The sequence below is a fragment of the Dendropsophus ebraccatus genome, chromosome 11 (assembly GCF_027789765.1).
Source record: "Dendropsophus ebraccatus isolate aDenEbr1 chromosome 11, aDenEbr1.pat, whole genome shotgun sequence".
Lineage (NCBI taxonomy): Eukaryota > Metazoa > Chordata > Amphibia > Anura > Hylidae > Dendropsophus > Dendropsophus ebraccatus.
Window position 1 is genome coordinate 71307983 of NC_091464.1, and position 24178 is coordinate 71332160.

General features: G+C 43.1%; 1 long non-coding RNA gene across 2 annotated transcripts in view; it reads left to right on the forward strand.

Moving 5' to 3' along the window:
- Nucleotides 1-24178, forward strand: part of LOC138767656 (uncharacterized) — a 271823-nt gene that overhangs the window by 120331 nt on the left and 127314 nt on the right. For both annotated transcript variants that reach the window (XR_011358828.1, XR_011358827.1), the window contains exon 4: nucleotides 23587-23626. This is a non-coding gene — a long non-coding RNA (uncharacterized lncRNA). The remainder of the gene's footprint in view (nucleotides 1-23586; nucleotides 23627-24178) is intronic.

Genomic DNA, 24178 nt, shown 5'->3' on the forward strand with positions numbered 1-24178 from the left:
TATGGACAACACTAGGAGGCTACCACAAGGAGCCCAAAATGATGGACAAAGGCCACTTGTGATTACCTCCTAACCTCCAATTCTGATTTCCTTAGATCAATGCAGAAAGAAGACAGCTGAATTTTATTAAAATAAATTATTTCACTGAATCCTTCCACGTTAGTCACACACCAATATCAAGGAAACAGATAAAATTGCTGCTTTTGGATAATATACTATGGAAAGAATGGGGAATAACTGGAATAAAATAAAACTAACAAAAGACAAAGGCCAGGCATAGGTATGGTAATATGGTAAACCGTGTCAGTATTTTATACTTGCTTTAAATTATTTGTAGGCACATCGGCCAGATGTGAGTCCGAGGTGTGAAAAACCTATTCTCACCCAGTTTACCTGACAAAGAATTGTCACACTTAGTGGGGAGTGCTCTTAAAATTAGAAATGAACTAAGACGCATGTAGAGAGTGTCTAGTAAACATCATTCCTCATTAGCCCCTTCCTGCCCGGTAGGCCTCCTATCAAGGTTTAGTGGGTGTTATTTTATCTTTTTCTTCTGGCAGGCGAAGGGTTAAGCGTAGTAAGGATCAAGAGCACTGGGTACTTTGCAGAAATGTAAAGCCATAGCCTGTACGTGCAGCTGTCTGATGCTGGGGGACAAGAGATCTCTGCACCCGGTGTGCAAACGCTTCACTGGATATTGTTACAGCTTTTCCGTCAGCCATGGGCGATCATACACAAAGGGGCCTCACAGCGAGGGAGCTCTTGTACGTATACACAATTTTTTCAAGTTTGCAACCAGGTGGATTCAGTCAGCCATTGATTGTAGCAGGTAAATTGTTTTAGTGACAGAAGCTGAAAAATGGAGGCACGTAAATGGGCACTTAAAAGGGACTCGGCGAGATTTTCTGTCATCTCTTCAGTCGTTTTGCTTCTGTACAAATCCCAAACCCGTCCATCTTAGGAGAAATTCATGTTGCGTTTCCCCCTTTAATGGGAACATGGGACTGGAGTACAATAATTGTGTTTTGGCTGAGCCCTGCCTACGCCTAAGTGTATGCAGATGGAACCTGTTATTTCTGTATGCTGCAACTTTGCCTTAATTCTACGTTGCAGATACAGTCGTCGATAAATGCCTGGCCGCCAGGAGGGGAAGAATTGCTGAATCAGTGCCTTAGGCTATATTGATGGGATGGTAAATGCCTACCTTCCATCGCTTTAAATAGCGAGAATGCGATCCTTCAGATTTTGCTATAAAAAGGCGCAATTTGTCCTGTGTCACATGAGTGCGGTTGCTCATTGCTGCAAATTGTATGCAGCTCCAGTTCTCCATATAGACAAGGCACTAAAACATTTAATCATACCCTTGCTGTGTACCGCTAGACATTCCGGAGCACAATAGAAACTTGGTTGGGTCTGTAAATAGTTATGTGCATATTTTTTTTTTTTATGGAGATGTATTTTCCACATATAAGTCAATGGAGGGTGACATGTTGGAATATGGATTACAATTGCTGCCTGCAGGAAATTTTCTCCATAATAGAAATTTTGCACATTGGCAAAACAGCGACCAGGTACATTTTTAATGATTTGATCAACTGTAATCAGACTGATATAAAATGTACTAGGAAATGGCAAGGTAGAGAAGGGGCAGTGCTAAGAGGTTAACCCCTGTCCTTAAGTAGCTGCAGGGTCCCGGAACCCAGTGCAGACACTTATATCTGCATCTTACAGATAATGCTTTTGCAGCAGCCGCAACCCCCACCTCAGGCTGCTGTTGCATTAATGTTCCCAGCATGCTTGCTCTGGCGTTGTGTCACAGGTGTAGGGGCACGGCTGCACCCGTGGGTTCAGGTCCCAGTCTGCTCTATGACCTCTTCCTGCTTGCTTCCTGTGCGGGACCACCTCCTAGCCTGCGATTGTGTCAGCTCTGGCATATTTAAAGGGTCAGTGCACCATTTTTGGTGCTGGCTACTGACCTCTCTTATTGTAGCCAGCCTTTTTCTGTTGTTCACTGCTGGATCTTTAGTGCCTCTGGCCTATTGAGAAAGTGTTCCTTAGCCTGCTGTTTTGCCATACAGTGTATCAGTCCTTTTGCCTAATACTTGACTACGTTCTGTCTGCTGCCTGCCCTGACTTTACTGCCGGCCTCTGATTATAAGTTCATCTATGCACCTGCCTTACACTTCGCCACAAGCCGCAGGGGGTCACCTGCCACAGCTATCCATCCCACCCTGCGGCGGGGTTTGCTGAAAACCAGCAGTCCCTTAGACTCCCTGGTACGGCTTACACAATCGCTTGTGCTGGCTCAGTGGATCCACTGTGTCAGGTCATTCCATCTATCTTACAACATGTACCTGTAATATAATGGGCGGGGGGTACATGCATGTGACTGCTGGCTGGGAACTATGGTGCAGCATGATGCGTATCTAGGTCTCTCCAGGTGTCTGTACGTATATATTATTGTGCATATGTATGTATTTATGCAAATGTATGAGAAGGTCAGCCACAGGTATATCACGTTAGATCTGGGAACTATGCAGAATAAGCAAGTAGATAATAACTAAGTGTTGCCTTGTGTTGAAAACCATTGTGTTTGGAACCCATTCCATATTGCCCAATGAGGTTGTTTCTGTGGCATCTGAGTGGTTTTCTGCAAACCCAATTCAGGTGGATGGGACGGACCTAAAACCTTCTGTATCAAGTATGAAAATACCTGTAGGTAAGCTGAAGAGGACACATGCTGTTATAATGGTTTGAAGACACTACATTGGTTTCATGCAGGTGATGTGTGTGTTATTGTATAATTCAGAATATTGGGATAGATGGCACAAGGCTCATCTGTAATCCCTGCTATAGAAGAATGCCATCGGTCTTGATATTCTGATCACCTATAGCTTGTATCCTAAGCTTTTAGATTTAGGGTATAAACCCACACACCGTATATGCAGCGTATTTACTGCTGCGATACGCAGCAAACTCGCAGCAAACTCGCAGCAAACTCGCAGCAGATTAGATCTAAATAACTGAACACAGCATCAAATCTGTACCAACAAATCTGCTGTGTATTTGTTGCGTATCTGCTGCATATACGGTGTGTGGGTTTATACCCTAAGGGTCAGTTCACACGTATAGACTCGCAGTGTAAATCTGGCTGCAAGTCTGTCAGGTCCTGGCAGTTCCCTGTCACTACATACTTGCAGCGGTCTGAACGACCGCTGCGTGTATGTAATTCTGCCGGCCCCTTAACTCCTTCTGCTGCCGCCCGGCTCCCTCTCTGTATACATTACCTCTCCTCGCTGCTCTTCGCCCGGCCAATCAGTGTGTTGCCCTGCCGCAGCCACTGATTGGCCGGACGAGAGAGCAGTACGCTGGGACCCCAAGCAATGTATACAGAGCGGGAGCCGGCCGGCAGCAGAAGGGGTTAAGGGGCTTGCAGAATTACATACACGAAGCAGTCGTTCAGACAGCTGCGAGTATGTAGTGACAGGGAACTGCCAGGACCTGACAGACTTGCAGCCAGATTTACGCTGCGAGTCTGTACGTGTAGAGAGACCCTAGGGGGAGATTTATCAAACATGGTGTAAAGTGAAACTGGCTCAGTTGCCCCTAGCAACCTATCAGATTCAACCTTTCATTTCCCAAAGAGTCTGTGAGGAATGAAAGGTGGAATCTGATTGGTTGCTAGGGGCGACTGAGCCAGTTTTACTTTACACCATGTTTGATAAATCTCCCTAAAGGCAGCTGCAATATATGTGCTGCCACATTCCCGGGTGTAGTGACTGGGGGGTGTTATATTTGCACGCTACTGTGTATAGTATACAGTATATGGTATTGAGGATCCATAGAAGGTACTGAACAGGGCACCAGCCAACGTACAGTGAGCCAGAGCTGAGAACCGCTTGTAGTACCGCATTCGCCCTGTAGTGGCCACTACACCTGAGAAGAACTGGCAAAGGCTACTTTCTTTGGGCAGGGGGTAATTAAGGATCATAATGTCTCTTAGATAAGATATCCCCTTTAAGGAACAACTCATGTTCTATCTGATATCGATATTATCGAGTTATATGTTGGCAGATTTATTAATACCGTCCTGTACTTAGTGTAAACTTAGACTAGACAGTCTAGGAATGCACCAGATTTATCACAGTGGCTTTTGATACCGTTGGCACATCCTTAGACTTTAGACTGTCTAGTCTAAGTTTAGACCAAGTATTAGTTGGCATATGTTATGATGAAATCTTCCGATGCACAAGGTCACACACAAGCAACGTCTGTCCCATGAAGCCATGCCCCCTTGTCAAGAGAGGCACAAAAGTCTCTAGAAGGTAAATCCACAGTAAAAGTAGCACAGATTGCACCGTATATCTGATGCAATGAGATTTTCTTCTGGATTTTCTTCCATTATGCCTCATGATAGATCACAGACTGTATAAGGGGGGTTTCCGGACCAAAGGGATTGATGGCCTGTCTTTAGCCTCCTGTAACCTTCTTTCCTTCTGTTTATGTATCAGTGCTGGTTTCTATCTAGTGTAAATTACAGTTCTTACAGTTCTGTCACAGTCATTGACCCATTAGTTTTATTGAACGTTTTCTATTTTCAAGGTAAATTTACATTCAGTTTCCTATACTGGTGATTTGGTGTTTTCCTTGCACTTGAAATGAATGTGAAGCATTACTAAGAGTATTCTGCACCGGAAGGTGTCAGAAAGTTATACAGCTTTGTTATTTGCTTCTATTTAAAAATCTCCAAATTTCTAGTGCTGCTGTATGTCCTGCAGGAAGTGGTGTGTTCTTTTCAGTCTGACACGGTGGTCTCTGCTGCCACCTCTGTCCATGTCAGGAACTGTCCAGAGCAGGAGAGGTTTATATAGGGAATTGTTATTGCTCTGGACAGTTCCTGACATGGACAGAGGTGGCAGCAGAGAGCACTGTGTTTGACTGGAAAGAATACACCACTTCCTGCAGAGTAGATCAAATCAACTGGTGTCAGAAAATTATATAGATTTGTAATATACTTCGATTTAAAAAATCTCAAGTTTTCCTGTACTTATCAGCTACTGTATGTCCTGCAGACAAAGTGCTCTCTGCTGCCATCTCTGGTCGAAACAGGAACTGTCCACAGCAGGAGCAAATTCTCATAGAAAACCTCTCCTGCTCTGGACAGTTCCTGTCTCGTCCAGAGATGTCAGCAGATAGCACTGTGTCAGACTGAAAATAAAACAACACTTCCTGCAGGACATACAGCAGCTAATAAGTACAGGAAGACTTGAGATTTTGAAATAGAAGTAAATTACAAATCTATAGAGCTGGGAGCTGGGAGCCTCACACACAGCCGCTGCGCCGAGCAGGTAATGTATGCCCCGGGCAGGGGGCTGCGGGCGCCGGGATGTGGGGGGTTAAAGGGGCCGGGCCACATACTGGCAGCGGAATGAAAATTCTGCTGCAAGTATGTGACCCATTCACTTCACATTACCAGGATCTGCAGCAGATTTCGCTGCACACTCGCAGCGGGAAGTCCGCTGCGGATCGGGTACGTGTGAAGCTACCCTAAGTCAAATTATTTTATTATATTTGTGATTTGTGTATTTGCTATGAAGCCGGTAACAAAGTCTGAATGACCATCATCTACGCGCGGTGATTCCATCCCTGGGGGCGGTAGATTCACCGGATAATAACATGCATTTACAGGCTATAATGGTTGGCAATATGGATGCCCGCCGCCTGTAGATGCAACATTTCCTAATACAGTAACTACGAGGAGGGCTGAAAATAATTTATCTGAAGCTAAAACATTGTAGCTGGGGATTTGTGTGTGCAGCGCGGGGTCAGCGGTGTTATGGTGGTGCACAGCTTAGAGCCAGAGAGTAAACAGCTGCTGAAGCCTGATTTCAGCTAAAATAGTGTCAGTGTTTAGTCTGGCGCGGGGCTGCAGGAAAGATTGGCAGCTGGGTCAAACAAAGTCACTGCCCTGGCATCCTGCCCAGTATGCTAGCAGTGAGGTGCAGGGCCTTCTATCAGGGATAGCCTAACATCTGACCACACCCTCCTTGTTTTATAACATAGCCTCCCCCATTTAAAGATAAACTCCGCATTATTTATTCTCACTATTAGGAATGTCTATGGGTGTACTTTTTTTTTTTGTATCGTCAAACTTTTCCCTCTGAGCATAGTAGAGAAGGCAGATAGCTACACACAGATCATGGAGGGTTCCGAGGCTTGGGAAATCTAGATCTGTTTGCTGCGGCTGATCTAATATGAGGCGGAGGACATCTTGGTAAGGAGGTTTATTTTTTACTGTTTTGCTGTATGTAGTTGTCATTTAACACTTTTACACCAGGGATTATGTAACGCAGGGGTAGGGATCCTTGGCCCTCCAGCTGTTGCAAAACTACAACTCCCATCATGCCTGGACAGCCAAAGCTGACGCTTTGGCTGTCCAGGCATGATGGGAGTTGTAGTTTTGCAACAGCTGGAGTGCCAAGGTTCCCTGTCCCTGGTGTAATGTGATACTTTCAGTCCTGTGTAAATCTCACACAGTACTATCAGATGGTAAAACAAATGGCAAACACAGCTAAACTTCATGTATTCATCTCTGCTCTGCTGTGTCTGGTCATCTAAGTACTGTATCCAGTTAACTGTATGCTGCCACATCTCACCACCTAAGCTCTGCTATCTCTAAACATCACATTTGTTTTAGATCTATGCAGGCCAGCTCTGCTACATTAGATCACTTTTGTACTGATACATTTCATACACTTAGCTCTGCTACATTAGATAAACCCAATCTATTATAATATGTAATCATTTCAGTATTGTGAAATCTGATTGTCCCAGCTCTGCTACATCTGAGCATCTTGCTTCTTCAACAATCGGTAAACCCAGCTCTGCTACTTCTGGGAACACATTCATTCTGCCACAGCTGATCAGCTGAGCTCTGCTACATATGATAAACCCAGCTCTGCTACTTCTGGGAACACATTCATTCTGCCACAGCTGATCAGCTGAGCTCTGCTACATATGATAAACCCAGCTCCGCTACTTCTGTGAACACATGTTCTGCCACAGCTGATCAGCTGAGCTCTGCAACATATGATAAACCCAGCTCTGCTACACCAGTAAACAAGCGCTGAACTCTGCAACTTGTGTCAAACTGAACTCTGCTACATCTGTAAGTATATCTTATGCCACAGCTGATCACCTGAAGGCTATGTTGACACAAAGTTTTTTCAGCTCTGTTTAAAATTACGTCCGTCATTTTGCGTCTAAAATAACGGACATGATTTAGCAGCCCCGTACATTATTCTAGTTTGGGGTTACTAATTGGCCTTTGGGTGTGGCTTAATTGAAAAGTCCATTGAATTGTACAAAAATGGAAAAAAGAACGTTGACAAAAGAAAAACTGGGTGTGAGAAACTAATAAAAACGTCCGCTGTTTGCAAAAGACGCGCAAAAATAATGATCATGTTTATTTTTTTTACGTCCGTGGTAAAAACATCTATTGTTTAATACATTGTGTGCATTGGACGTCCGTCTTCCCATTGACTTCAATGCATTGTCATTGCATTCAGTTAAATCGCGGCAAAAACGGAAGTCATTTTAAATAGCAAAATCGGCCACCTTTTCTCTATTTTTGACGTTGTGTGAACATAGCCAACTCTGCTACATGTGATACACCAAGCTCCCCCCATCCATATACATATGTATTGTCACCTCTGATCTTCAGGGCTCTGCTACATGTGACAAACCCAACTCTGCTACATCTGTAAAAGAGTATGTGCTGCAGTACAAGAGCTGTAATCGCTAAGTTTGTTCAGACAGCAGCTGAGTTCTCTTCTCTCAGCAGCTATAGGATCTCCTCAGCACATTAGCAGTGTAGGCGGCCAGGAATCTATAGAGAGCAGATCCTCACAGGGATCTGGATCCTGGCCAAGCTCCACATCCCGGTGCTAAGCGTTCACTCAAGACACCCCGAGCGGTTTTCTCTTTTTCTATTTTTTTTATATGATCTAAGTCTGAATCAGAGGAATCATTAAAGTCACTTTATTCTGCAGATTGAACCTATCTTGACTCTTTAATGTTTCAGGATTGTAATGGTACAGAACGTCAGGTATTATGGAGATGTTTCCGTACATTGCTCAGTCTGAATTGTTCTGTGGTGTAGGAAATTTGTAAAAAGAACCAGAAATGTAATTCATACGAAGTGTATTTTAGATTAAATGCATGTATGGTTGTAGTAAAGTTTGTTGGTGTAGTAGAGCTGTGTTTGTCATGTACCTCAACTTATTGTACTATTATCTTGTTATATCTGGTTCTTCATTGGAAGACAGGTAAAGTCTGAGTTTTTATTTAAAAAAAAAAAAAAACCTTTTAAAAGACAAATTCATCTAATGTAACAATTATCTGTCTATTTACTATCTATCTATCTTCTATCTATCTATCTATCTATCTATCTTCTATCTATCTATCTATCTATCTATCTATCTATCTATCTATCTATCTATCTATCTCCTATCTATTATCTATCTATCTATCTATCTATCTATCTATCTATCTATCTATCTATCTTCTATCTATCTATCTATCTATCTATCTATCTTCTATCTATCTATCTATCTATCTATCTATCTATCATCTATCTATCTATCTATCTATCTATCTATCTATCTATCTATCTATCTATCTATCTATCAAATCAAATAGCTTTATTGGCAGGTCCAAGTTACACATTAGCATTGCCAAAGCATGTGGAGGATATGAGGTTGAGGAAATGGGATTCACCCGGGGTCGGTGTATGGGGGTTCATGATCTATCATGATGGTGTGTGTGTGTGTGTGTGTGTGGGGGGGGGGGGGGGGGGGGGATACATTCAGGGCTGGTGTATCGGAGTCCATGACCTATCACGCTCCTTTCAGTCTATGGCAGGCAGTGATGTATTATGCCGCTATGGTCGCTGTGGTCTCTTCTTCCCCCAGCAGGATGGACAGCTTCTCCTCCATGGTGGTGAAGCCTGGGAGGAAATTGGATAGTGTCCTAAAGTGAGTGTCCCTCACTGCTGAGTATTTGAAGCAGGGTAGCAGGAAGTGGGCCTCATCCTCCACGGCCTCCTGGTCGCACTGCTGGCACAGTCTGCTCTCCCTGGGGATGTAGCTCTGTCGGTGCCGCCTCTATTATCTATCTACTATCTACTATCTATTATCTATCTATTTATCTATCTATCTATCTATCTATCTATCTATTATCTATCTATCTATCTATCTATCTATCTATCTATCTATCTATCTATCTATTATCTATCTATCTATCTATCTATCTATCTATCTATCTATCTCCTATCTATCTATATATATATTATCTATCTCCTATCTATTATCTATCTATCTATCTATCTATCTATCTATCTATCTATCTATCTATCTATCTATTTATCCAGGGGCGTAACTAGAAATGTCTGGGCCCCATAGCAAACTTTTGATTGCCCCCCCCCCCCCCTGACTGACCACTAAACTGTCAAGTGAAGCCATAACTACATAACTGCTAGCTCTGGTCAGGAGTGCTTGCAGTTAAAGGGACATTTGCAAAACCCAGGAGACCAGCAGGGCCACCCGATGCTGCAAATGATGACGGCTCAGGGGGCCCAGTGTATTGCAGGAGCAGGCCATGGGGCCCCCTGATGCGGCGGCCCCCATAGCAGCCGCTATGGCTGCTATAGTGGTAGTTACGCCCCTGTATCTGATATATCTATCTATCTATCTATCTATCTATCTATCTATCTATCTATCTATCTATCTATCTATCTATCTATCTATCTATCTATCATCTATCTACTATCTATCTACTATCTATCTATCTATCTATCTATCTATCTATCTATCTATCTATCTATCTATCATCTATCTACTATCTATCTATCTATCTATCTATCTATCATCTATCTATATTTCTATTTATATTATCTATATATCTTTTATCTATCTATCATCTATCTATCTATCTCCTGTCTGTCTGTCTATCATCTACCTATCTATATCTAACTATTGATATACCAGTGCTACATCTGTAATTTTTATTATTTTTATATTATTAAACCCACATCTAACACTTCATAATATAATTATTAGCATGCAACATTGTACTAAAAAGCAATCTCAGCTGTGCTACATGGCCAGCGTTGTCTCTGTAGTGTCTTTGTATGCGTGTGGTTCTATATTTATTTGTATATGTAGAGCGGAGAATAAATAATGACTTCACTATTTACTTTCATACGGTTTAGATATCATCCTTCCCAAATAAACATTGGCTCAGTAATGTATCTGCAGCATTTTACTGCTTGTCCGCACCATGTCGTATATTATAAGTGAAGCTCCATGTTAGAAATAGTTTTATACCTCCATTGGGGTGTATTTATTAATACTCTTGTAAAATTAGACGGGATAAAACTAGACCGGACAGGCAGAAGATGCGGCAAATAGATCAGTTAGGTAAACGCTGTATGATAAATTTGGCTCAAGTGGAAGTGGCAGAATCGATCAGTGACTTTTCTCTTCCTTCCCCCACCTCTTAGATGGTGTACAAAAATTTGGCAAACACAATTAATCAAATTTACACATTTTACACTCCTCTTAGCCTTGACCCTATATCTAGATGTTTAAAACTATTGAAATTTTTGTAAAAAGTTTCTAACACACTGAATGTTATTTACTGTCCCTTTCTGGTTCGTTGTGTGCCAACTTTCCAGTGCTTTTATATGGTATGTCTCCCCCAATGTGTGATATATATACATATTTCCAAAGGAAAAAAAAAATAGAAAAAAAATTACTGTGCAGTTACAATATACCTCTGCATGATACATAATACAATAATAATCGTGTTCTGTACCTCTATAAAGAGTACATAAATAATCCTGACATACAGAGCATAAATGTTATTATATAGTGGTCAAAAATGATGGTATACAAGATACTGTATTCTATGGGATAGATTCAGTCGTGACATACATACAATATGAATGTCATGGGAAGAGCATATGTTATTTATCAGATATCACTCATAACACCAGGGGCGTAGCTAATGTCTCCTGGGGCTGGTGCGAGAGGTCAACTTGGCCCCCCCCCTTTCACGACCAAGTGATGCTACTGGTAGGTGTATGTGTGTGTATGTAAATATATATATATATATATATATATATATATATATATATATATATATACACACTCCAAGACAGATATTACCAATAACACCAGCATATAGGAAGTGAAAATATTATCACCATATATATTACCGCCATACTTTTACTGTATACTGAGACCAATATTGCCAATAATACCACTGCTGCTACTGAATAAGATCCACTGTACACAGATCACTATCACCTCATACAGTCATATAGAGGTGGAAGCAGCTCCACACAGGTTGTATACACCATATACATTACAGTGCAGTTATATCAGGTGACTCACAAGGGACGTCTTCTCTGATCGGAGTTCTTTCCTTTTCATCTTCTTCTCCATCTGCCCTGTGCCGTTATGAGAATTTCTCCGAGCCACGAATCCACAGAATCTGCCAGACAGACATATTAGTCTCATCACACTGACACCATCCTCATCTCTATACACACTGCACATCTGTACTGTCCCCTTTACACTCTCATTTAGTAGGTATAGTATATATAGATGGCCCCCACTGCATGTTGCACCCCCCTTCCCTTATAGATGGCCCCCTCTCCCCCTCCCCTTATAGATGACCCCCTCCCCTTATAGATGACCCCCTCTACCCCCATCATAGATGCCCCCCCTCCCATTATAGATGCCCCCTCTCCCCCCCATTATAGATGCCCCCCTCCCCTTATAGATGACCCCCTCTACCCCCATTATGGATGCCCCCCTGCCCTTATAGATGGCCCCCACTCCCCCCCCTTGAAGATGGCCCCCTCTTCTCCTTCCCTTATAGATACCCCCTCCCCTTATAGATGGCCCCTCTTCTCCCCCCCTTGAAGATGGCCCCTCTTCTCCCCCCTTATAGATGCCCCCCTCTCCCCCCATTATAGATGCCCCCCTCTCCCCCCCCTTGAAGATGGCCCCTCTTCTCCCCCCTTATAGATGCCCCCCTCTCCCCCCATTATAGATGCCGCCTGTTCTGTTTCCCCCATTATAGATGCCCCCCCTCTCCCCCATTATAGATGCCCCCCTCTCCCCCCATTATAGATGGCCCCCTTTTCCCCCCCCCCCCCCTTGAAGATGGCCCCTCTTCTCCCCCCTTATAGATGCCACCCTCTCCCCCCATTATAGATGGCCCCCTCCCCTCCTTGAAGATGGCCCCTCTTCTCCCCCCCTTATAGATGCCCCCCTCTCCCCCATTATAGATGCCCCCCTCTCCCCCCTTTATAGATGCCCCCTCTTCTCTTCCCCCCTTATAGATGCCCCCCCTCTCCCCCATTATAGATGCCCCCCCTCTCCCCCATTATAGATGCCCCCCCTCTCCCCCCATTATAGATGCCCCCCTGTTCTCTTTCCCCCATTATAGATGCCCCCCCTCTCCCCCATTATAGATGCCCCCTTCTCTTCCCCCCATTATAAATGCCCCCCCCTCTCCTCTATGCTAAGCAGTATTTAAAAAAAAACAAATACACAAACTCACCTGACAACCCGCTCCCCCGGCGATCCTCTTCTTCAGGTGCTGTCCCCGGCTGATGCGCGGCTGCCGGGGGTGTCCCGTCCTATCCCCGGCAGCGCGGCGCATCAGTGAGCTCCCTGTACGCCGGGGCTGGGACTTCTGACACAGGAAGCGTCTCTGACGTGCGCTTCCTGTGCCGGAAGTCAGGGCCCCAGGCAGCTCACTGATGCGCCGCGCTGCCGGGGATAGGAGGGGACACCCCCGGCAGCCGCGCATCAGCCGGGGGCCCTGACGAGCACGCTCTTGTGACCGCAAGCAAATCAATGCTTGCGGTCACAAGAGTAATTTAAGGGTGAGCAGTGCATTGGCAAGGGGGGGCCCTCGCGGGCCCCCCCTTGTAGCGGGCCGGGTCGCAGCGGCGACCGCTGCGACCCTGGTAGCTACGCGACTGCATAACACCCAGATTATTGCTTGTTGCGTAGACACTTGGTTGTGAGGGATCTATAAGGCTCAGCAAATGAGCAAGTCCCTGGAGAACTAAGGAGAACTAATATATGGTTCTACACATATCACTCTAACAGCTGAGTGAAAGCCCCTGTGAGGCCTATAACAGGGGCCATTCTGGATATTACCCAGCATTCCCAGGTACTTCTAATACATAGTCTAGGTGGGGAGAGAGAGAGAGAGAGAGAGAGAGAGAGAGAGAGAGAGAGAGATTTGTGGCTGTGTAGTAGTAGTGGTGGTAGTAGTAGTAATACAATGTGAAACATGATGGACAAGGCAAGAGATGAGTAGCTATGTAGAGCTAGAAGTAGTAGTAGTAGTAGTAGTATTAGTACAGTACAAAACATGATGGACAACATGATGCACTTTTTCCAAAGTCCCTGAATGACTACAATGCTATTGACCAAAGTAACTGAAACACTGTCCTCTCATTTATTGTAGTATGCCAGTATGATTTGTTTTCCCATATGATGGAGAGGTAGAAATCTTATATGCCTAGCCCGTTGCTGTCCCAAGCTCTGTTGTTGGGGGGATCGTATACACATTACACATTCAGCCAATGCCACTGAAATCAGCTGACACAGATTTAACCTCTTAAGGACGGAGCCAATTTTAGTTTTTGCACTTCCGTTTTTTCCTCCTTGTGTTTAAAAGGCCATAGCACTTGCATTTTTTCACCTGAAAACCCACATGAGCCCTTATTTTTTGCGTCACTAATTGTACATTGCAATGGCAGACTTAATTTTTGCATAAAATATGCTGCGAAACCAGAAAAAAATTACATGCGCGGTGAAATTGGAAATTGTTTTTTTTTTTTCCGTTTTTTTGTTTTTTACGCCATTTGTCCTATGGAAAAACTGACATGTTATATATGTTCCTCAAGTCGGTATGATTAAATTGATATGCAACTTGCATAACTTTTATATTATTTGATGGCTTTTAAAAAAAATAAAACCTTCTACAGAAAAAAAAAGTTCCTTAAAATTGCTCTATTCCCAGGCTTATAGCGCTTTTATCCTTTGGGCTATGGGATTAATTGAGGTGTCATTTTTTGCGCCATGATGTGTTCTTTCTATCGGTACCTTTATTGCATATGTGCAATTTTTTTTATCGCTTTTCATTTTCATTTCTGAATTTGATGCAATTATTGCACTTTGGTGGGTCTTTGGACTTACGCCGTTTATCGTGCAAGATCAGGAATGTGATAAATTAATAGTTTGCGCGATTTCGCACGCGGCGATACCAAACATGTTTATTTATTTATTTATTAGTTATAAAATGGGAAAAGGGGGGTGAATCAGACTTTTATTAGGGGAGGGGTTTTTTTTTATGAATAAAGACAATTTTTTTCCACACTTGTACAGTAATTAGAAGTCCCCATGGGGGACTTCTAATACAACTACACTGATCTCTCATAGAGACACTAGACACAAGGGATTGGCTGCAAATAACACAGTTAGATGCGGCTCTCATGTTTGACAGCTGCACCTAACAGTGTTAATTAGCGCTCCCGCTAATAGCCGCGGTTCTGTACTGCAGGTAGCAGTGGGGATCTCGGCAGTTTAGAGCAGGGTCGCTGCGCGGCCCCACTCTGAACTCCTCTTCTAGACATATGCCGTACGGGTACGGCATATGTCCTTAAAAGGGTTAAAGGAGAAGTCCGGCAACATTTTTTATTAAAGTATTGTATTGCCCCCCAAAAGTTATACAAGTCACCAATATACACTTATTACGGGGAATGCACTTAAAGTGCTTTTTTTCCTGCACTTACTACTGCATCAAGGCTTCACTTCCTGGATAACATGGTGATGTCACTTCCTGGATAAAATAGTGATGTCACGACCCGACTCCCAGAGCTGTGCGGGCTGTGGCTGCTAAAGAGGATAATAGCAGACACTGAGGGACACAGGGCGCTGGAGGGACACTGAGCATCCCCCTGCCATGATCCTCTACAGCAGCCACAGCCCGCACAGCTCTGGGAGTCGGGTTGTGACATCACCATTTTATCCAGGAAGTGACATCACCATGTTATCCAGGAAGTGACATCACCATGTTATCCAGGAAGTGACATCACCATGTTATCCAGGAAGTGACATCACCATGTTATCCAGGAAGTAAAGCCTTGATGCAGTAGTAATTGCAGGGAAAAAAGCACTTTGTAAGCGTTTCCTGTAATAAGTGTATATTGGTGATTTGTAACTTTTGGCGGGCAATACAATATTTTAATAAAATTTTTCTCCGAACTTCTCCTTTAATGCACATGGCCGACTTTAGTGAAGCCATAGTTTTACATCCCATACATAATACTGTGAACTCAAAAGAATACAAAATAGGAAGAAAAGATCAGTCAAAAGCATTTTGACTGAACACTAAAACATATAACAACAGCAACATAATAATAATAATAATAATAATAATAATAATAATAATAATAATAAAGAATATATAGGTCTATAGAATCAATGCTAAACATACTTAACAAAAAGCAAGCTTCTCTATATAGTTTAGGCTGGATACACATGAAATCCTCTGTGGGCCGCTACATGCCTGTCATTATATATTCTGCATAGATTGTGATATACTAAACCAAATCCTGCTAAACATAGCGCTATACATGGAACATGCCATTTCTTGGCAAGGAGACCTCCTCAGACATGCAGCCAGAAATTACTTATGCCTCATTTCATTTAACTTTGGCTTTTCACCCTCTAGCAATACTTGAGAGACATTTTATCCTGCTTCATGGAGTTAGCGGTATATAGTGGTCTGATTCATTACCTCCAATGTCCTCAGAGGGATTTTTCAATGCAGCAGCTTAAATCACCGATAGGGAATATGGATCTGTCCCAGATGTGCAAAACCAAGCACAGACATGACTGAATAAACAAACTGTAAAGGTTAATAGATAATATAGTACAACTTACTGTTGTATTTTGAGGAATACACCCCAAAGTGGACTGAAAGTATTGGCCCTTATCAGCCACCATAGTTATATTGAACTTCAGCTGGAATAAAGGGGTTGTCCAGGATTAGAAAACCAGAGCTGCCTTTTTTCCAGAAATGGCACCACTTGTGTACTTAGTTTGTCTGAGTATTGCAGCTCAGTTCCATTGAAGTGAATTAAGCCAAGTTCTAATACCACAAAACATGAGGTGTTGTTTTTGGAGCAAAGCAGCTTTAAAAAAATAAATAAAAAAATCCTGGATAACCCATTTAAGACAATGGATTTTCCCAGTATTTATCTAATTTATAGCATATCATTCATGCCATAGGCCCTTGGCCAGTAGCTTAAAGTGTCACTGTCGTTATAAGTTCCAAAATCTAAATCATCAGTAGATGTCATATAAAGCAAGTTTGCAATTTACATTCATTATTTTGTTTTCCAGTTATCATGGAAAACACGGCACTTCTTCAAAGAGTCTAAACAAAGGAAGTCACGTGTTTCCCAGGCCATCTGAGCGCTCACAGAGAGAAGGCAGTCATGTGATTGATGTACACATTGAGCCGTGACTCTCTGTACTGGCCGGGACTTCATGGGTTTAGTCTGTTTTTTTCTAACCAGCACAAGACTAAAAAGCTTCAGGAGACTGGACCTGGATTTCTGGTAAGTATAGCTGTTATGTAGCTGCCTTCAAGAGATGGGACCTTGATACTGGTAAGTATAGCTGTTATATACCAGCCTTTAGGAGACTGGACTTGGATTTCTGGTTAGTATAGCTGTTATATAGCTGCCTTCAGGAGACTGGACCTGGATTTCTGGTCAGTATAGCTGTGTTTTACAGCATGATAACAACAATAAATAAATAAATTATGTAAATTGCAAACTTGCTTTATATCACATCTACTGCTGATTTAGAGTTAGAAAGTTATAACAACAGTGACACTTTAACCCCTTAACAAGATTGGACGTAAGTTTATGCCCCCGCAGTGTGGTACTTAACGCAAATGGGCGTACACTTATGCCCGATGTTTACCGGATCGCTGTGTGTAAGCACACGGCGATCCGGTAACGATAGCTGCTGTAATACACAGCACGCCATCTTAGCTTGTCGGTACGGGGGGTGGATTACACCCCCTGTGCCAACGATCGCTGTAACTGGCTGATTTATTCAAATCAGAAAACTACAGTGATTTTCCGGTTCCCGGGTCATCGGTCAAGTCCTCACACCATATAACGCCACAAGAAAAACCAGACGGTGGTATAAAAAGGTGGCCGTATATCTGGTACAGACAGCGATGTACAACGCTTTTGTGCTGTACTGATGTGCCGGCCATCCAGGGAAATTCCTTGAATTCCAGGAAGCAGTGATCAAAGCCCTGATATTCGGCAGCTACGGAGCGGGCCCCAGCGCTTCTGGATATGAAGAACCCCGTATCGTACAGGGACAACATTTTCCAGGTGACGTCCCCCACACTGGAAAAAAGAGGAGATCCCAAAAGAAGTGCAGAGTGTGCTGTAAAAGGGGGATCAGGAAGGACACCATTTACCAGTGTGATACCTGTCCTGATCAACCCGGCCTCTGCATAAAGGATTGCTTCAAGGCGCACCACACGTCATTGGGGTTCAAAATTTTCTAAATTCTGTCCCTTATTCCTATTTCAGGGGTCACGTTGATCCAGGAATTATTCTGATTGCCATTATGGAGTCGGGAAGGAATTTTTCCCCTGTGATGAGGCTACTGTCGTCTGCCTCACAAGGTTTTTTTTTGCCTTCCTCTGGATCAACACAGGTTGAATTTGATGGACTCCTGTCCTTTTCAACCTTATAAACTAATAATTGGCCTAATACCCCCAAATAAATTAAAATTGTCCCTTTTCCCCAGCTAAATAGGTATGGCCGCCATTCCCATTAGAGACTTGCCATGTTGCATTTACAAAGCCTCTGTGCGGCCAGGACAGTAGAAACCCCCCACAAGTGACCCCATTCTGGAAACTACACCCCTTAAGGAATCTAACAAGGGGTACAATGGCCCCCTGGTGATTCGCACATTTGTGCCGTGAATATAAAAAAATGGTATTTTTCATCTTCACAGCACATGTTCTACATATGTGCCTGTCACCAGTGGGGTTCATATGCTCACTGCACCCCTTGTTATATTCCTTATGGGGTGTAGTTTCCAAAATAGGGTCACTTGTGGGGGGTTCCCACTGTCCTGGCAGCACAGGAGCTTTGTAAATGTGACATGGCCTCCATCCTCCATTCCAGCCTCTAAATGGCGCTCTGTCCCTCTGGTGGCTTGCCATGTGCCCATATGGCACATTATGTCCACATGTGGGGTATTTTCGTACTCAGGGGAAATTACCCTACACGTTTTGCATTTATTTTCTCTTTTAACCCCTTGCGGAAATGAAAAAAAAAAAACAAGGCTAGACCAACATTTAGTGTAAAAAAAAATATTTAATTTTTACACTAAATCATTGATCTAGTCTTTATTTTTTCATTTTCACAAGGGGTTAAAAGATAAAAAAACACTAAATGTGTAGCACAACTTCCCATAAGTATGGAAATACCCCGCATGTGGACATAAAGCGCCAGGCGGGTGCAGGGTAAGCCTCCGCAGGGAGGGAGCACCATTTAGCTAGAATGGATGGTGAATGCTATGTCGCATTTACAAAGGCCCTGTGTTGCCAAGACAGTGGAGACCCCCAAAGGGAGGGAGGGAGGGAGCACCATTTAGCTAGAATGGATGGTGAATGCTATGTCGCATTTACAAAGGCCCTGTGTTGCCAAGAGAGTGGAGACCCCCAAAAGTGACCCCATTCTGGAAACTGCACCCCTCAAGGAATGTGTAACAAAATGTGTAGAGCAATTTCCCCCGAGTCTGTAAATACCCCACAAGTAGACATAGAGCGCCATGTGGGCGCAGGGCAAGCCTCCAAAGGGAAGGAGCGCCAATTGGCTTTTGGAAGCTGGATTTCACTGGAATGGATTTCATGGGCCATGTCGCATTTACAGAGCCGTTGTGCTGCCAAAACACTGGAAACCCCCCACAAGTGACCCCATTCTGGAAACTACACCCCTCAAGGAACCTAACAAGGGGTGCAGTGAGGATATGTTATGTTCCAATACTCGCAACCGAGGCTATCTATCAGGGTGGTGTGGTGCTCTCCCTATCATGGAGGCACCCTGTGGCAACAGGCTAGTGATATCTGGCTATCCCATGTTTTGAGACTCGCAACCGAGGCTCCACGGACTCCTGTTTTGCATATTTAAATTTTGGGGGGCATCAGTGGAGACTCTTGATTGAGTACTTCATTGGAATTTTTTTCACTGTTCTCCTTGAGTTCAGTGATTACTGTGTTTTGTTGGTCGATTTGCTATTGCCCCAACTAGCCAGAATCCTACTCCACACTGACGAGGGGCAAAAACCCTGAAACGGCTGTCTGTGGGTGGAGGCCTGCCTTGGCAAGCCCTTGTCATGATCGCAATACTTGCACCTTGAGTTAGACATTGACAAAAAGGGGCCACCCTGGTGTTTCCCTATTTATGTTCCAATACTCGCAACCGAGTGGGACTTAAGGGGCTATTTATCAGGGTGGGTGGTGTGGTGCTCTCCCTATCATGAAGGCACCCCGTGGCAACAGGCTAGTGATATCTGGCTATCCCGTGTTTTGAGACTCGCAACCGAGGCTCCACGGACTCCTGTTTTGCATATTTAAATTTTTGGGGGCATCAGTGGAGACTCTTGATTGAGCACTTCATTGGAATTTTTTTCACTGTTCTCCTTGAGTTCAGTGATAACTGTGTTTTGTTGGTCGATTTGCTATTGCCCCAACTAGCCAGAATCCTACTCCACACTGACGAGGGGCAAAAACCCCGAAACGGCTGTCTGTGGATGGAAGCCTGCCTTGGCAAGCCCTTGTCATGATCGCAATACTCGCACCTTGAATTAGACATTGACAAAAAGGAGCCACCCTGGTGTTTCCCTACTTATGTTCCAATACTCGCAACCGAGTGGGACTTAAGGGGCTATTTATCAGGGTGGTGTGGTGCTCTCCCTATCATGGAGGCACCCCGTGGCAACAGGCTAGTGATACCTGGCTATCCCGTGTTTTGAGACTCGCAACTGGGGCTCCACGGACTCCTGTTTTGCAGTGAGGATATGGACCCCTTGATAACAGGCGCACTTGTGCAGTGAAAGTGAAAAAATGATTTTTTTTTTCACTTTCACGTCACATTGTACCACATTTGTGCCCATCACCAGTGAGGTCCATATGCTCACTGTACCCCTTGTAAGATTCCTTGAGGGGTGTAGTTTCCAGAATGGGGTCACTTGTGGGGGGTTTCTACTGTCCTGGCCGCACTATTTAATATGCTATTTAATATATAATTTATGTGGCATAACCATTTTCTGTATAAGCAGAAGCATTTTTTCACAATTTTTCACGTTATTTTGGTTGTTTTTCATAAAGATTTGTTATAAGTATTGACTCCAATTTACCAGAAATGTGAAGTACAATATGTCACGAAAAAAGCATTTCGAAGTTATTAATGAATAAAGTGACACAGGTCATATTCATAAAATTTGTCTCTGTCCTTAAAGCCATTTCAGGCTTTGTCCTTAAGGGGTTAATTCTCAAGTCTGACCCAGCATACAAATAGCCCTGTGTGTGTATGGGCAGAGGGGATTTTCAGTTTTCTTCATATTACTGGGTCTTGATGTCTTTCCAGAGTTGATATTACATAGAGCCTCAACATCATTGACTGAGTACTCCATGGATTTAAACACCAGACTCTCAATAGTTTTATATTTAATTCCAAACTAATAAAACTACAGAAAAGTACCTATATGTTTGTAAATGTGTGAATGCTCAACAGCCAATGCTTCCATGGATCAGATGTGGTTGTCATTTTTATTATCTACCTATGGCTATGTTTTTTATGTTAAGAACAGACGCTGATTGCAATGGAATCAGCGTCTGTTCTTTACTGCAGGGGTGACATTGCATTGAAGTTAGAACGGGCGTTAAAATAATGTACATGCCTATTATTTTCCGGATGCTGTCCACCAACCAGCGTCCGGAAATAATAGCTGTTCACACATTGTAAAGTTGGCCGGCGGCTGTACTTTACATTGAAATGAATGGTTCATTGATTTGCGGGCACACCTGACGGTACCTGCAAGTCAATTGTAAAAAAAAAGAACATTCCTGCAGCAGATACAGAGGTATCAGCTGCAGGAATGGGCTAAATGCAGCCCGGCGGCCGGCAGTTTAACTGCAGCGTTTTCTATGCAACGGACGCTATTTAACATACAGTAGTGTGAACATAGCCTGTCTCTGCATAACACCACTGATTTGATGCCGCCAGGGCTTACTGTGGAAAGGATTACCTTGAAAGACTTATATGATTCCTTTCCCCTCTTACGGACTTTACCTCTAGTCACAGTTGCCTGGATGCCCCTCTATTATAAGCTGTGATAGTGCTGACTGTCTTTACTAGAGGCTCAGCTCTGCTACCAGATACAGCTCAGCTGCCCAGCAAGTGAAACACCTTTCCTCCTTAACAGAAAGTATTTGCAGGAGTAAAAGGCTGGACTCCCTCATCCCGAGGGGCAATGCATACAGGACTATACGTATTAAACATATGCAGGGGACCTGGGCAAGTGAATGTATGCTACACATAGTGGCAATGCAAAAGGTGCTATACATCACCTGACAGCTCAGTCTCCAGTTCTTCTTTCTCCTCTCCTAAGCCATTTTCTTTTTAACAAATCTCTTTGATTTAGTCATCAATTAACCTAAAAGGAAAGCTGGAGACTAAGCATTTGTGGCCGTCTCATCACCGTATGCCAGGATCATGACAGTAGTCCAAAGTCTATACATTTAGTTATTTATTAGTATGCAACTACATTCACATTACACTGGAGTTAGAAACCCATTTCGAACAGTACGTGGATTCAAGGGAAGTACGTTGGCTTGGCCATGGTCCAATGCGCATTTTCCTGTACAGCAGCTCTGTTCTTTCACACATGGTACAACAATGCATAGCCTTGCCCTTACTGATCTGCTGCTAGATGCTAAATATGAAAAATACATTTCTTCCTGAGCAACAAGTGTCAACATCGACAAGTGTGAAAGCTGTATAAATGGAAGGAAATATATTTGTACATCAGCGCTTGTGTTCCATGGGTTTTATTATTTAGTCCCTGAAATAATGTGAATGAGTACAGTACATGTCAGCTGCAGTCACTGGCTGTATTCTGCAAACAGGTTTTATAGTATTCAAAAATCTTCAAAAAATACTAATTTTGTATAGAAATATTATTGAATAGTAAAGGAATGTTACCTATTTTAGTAAAATGTGGCAAATGTATCTCATTTTTTCATACATCAATGGGTAAAAACTATTGATAAAGGACCACTCTGATTATTTTGCTTATATAATGCATACTCGCCATCCTTTATTCCTCCAGGGCCATCTGTTTCATTCCAGCTCTGCTGCATTCATAGACTAACCAAAACTCTGTTACCCTGGTCAAATGTTTAGCTGTTAAAATTGTAAAAAATTAATTTTCTAATCTATTTCTATTTTCAAATTTTAATCTTTTTCCAACCTCCATATGTTATAGAAAACCAGTCATTGCCAAAATGCCCAGGAAGCTATAGGTAAAGTGTTATGAAGCTCCCTGCATTGTTTCCGAACGTGTAGCTGACACCTATGAGCTTTGCATATACCCCCCGAAAATGAATTTTGTAAAAGTCCTGCGCTCTAATCAAATTATTCTCAACTAGTCATGGGGGTATGCCTCAACATCAAACTAGTCAAGGATGGCGCCTTCGAGTTGGCTGTAATCCTTGCTCTCTGGGAGTATTGGTGCCAGGAACGGCCACTTTGAGTGTGTTTCTCAGTGCAGGAGCCTGCTGCACGTCACAGATGGGCCGTTCCACAGAGGCAGGATTACAGCCAACTAATGCAGGTCGCACTGAGGAACCCAAACATGACTAGTTAAGGGGAAGTTTACATAAGGCACTGGACATTTAAAAACTTTTTTTTTTTTGGGGGGGGGGGGGGATTTGTGCAAAACTTATAGGTTTCAGTTATGCATTTGGAAACATTTGGGTTCATTACACCGTACATATAGCTTCCTGGCAATTTTGCCAGTGAATACTTCCCTTTTTTTGTTGCCGGCATGTACATCCTGTTGGCTCCCGGTTTACTCCATCTGCCCTGGTTTCTTTATATGCAAAAAGGGCAAAAGGGCTACTTGGGGCACTGGGCTCTGCACCCCAATATCTCCTCTCCTGGGTGATGCAACCTGACTTGATTCTGATGGAGCCGTGTCGCCCAGGGGAAGATCAAAAATAAAAATAAAATAATGAAAGTAAATTGCAAACTTGCTTTATATCACATGTACTGCTGAAAGTTATAACGACAGGTACACTTTAAGAAATAGATTGTTGAAAGTGCAGTGCCTAATGAAGTTATATAAGTTTGCCAAACCTTGCATTTACGACTCCTTCTTTTTACAGGAATGTTAAGTTGAAGATACATGAGAAAAACTACATAAAGGTAAGGGAAATATCTTGATCATGCTCTGTAAATTGGGTTGTTGGTAACACATTCCATGGTTTCCATTGAAAATTGATAACTGTTTAAAACCAGCTTAACAATGACCTTGGCAGCGTCCTTGGACTCCACAATTTTATTGGACCAGTCATTTATATAGAACATGATAACAACAGGGGTCTTCGGTTTCCTGAATGCTCTCGGACTGATACAGCTCTGTTTCTTGTCCTGCTATGAACTCTGGCACTCAATTGGAGTTCATCAGTGGAGGAAAGAAAATGGAAAACCATCAGGCACTGATTGTGCTGCAGACTGGGAGCAGGTCCAAGACCCAGCAGGCAAGTTCCTTGTCATCAGTAGGAAAGTAATAGGCTATATTTTCTATACAAGCCTAATAAAAAAGAGACTTTGTTCACTGACCAAAGAAAAGGGGGTACTACTTTGTGCCTTGGAAATACAATAGGTTGGCACCCAAAATGGCCTGGTATTATAGAGTAGAATACTTTGATCCTCTGTATACTAGTAAGCCTATAGAGCTCTTCCCTTAACAATATC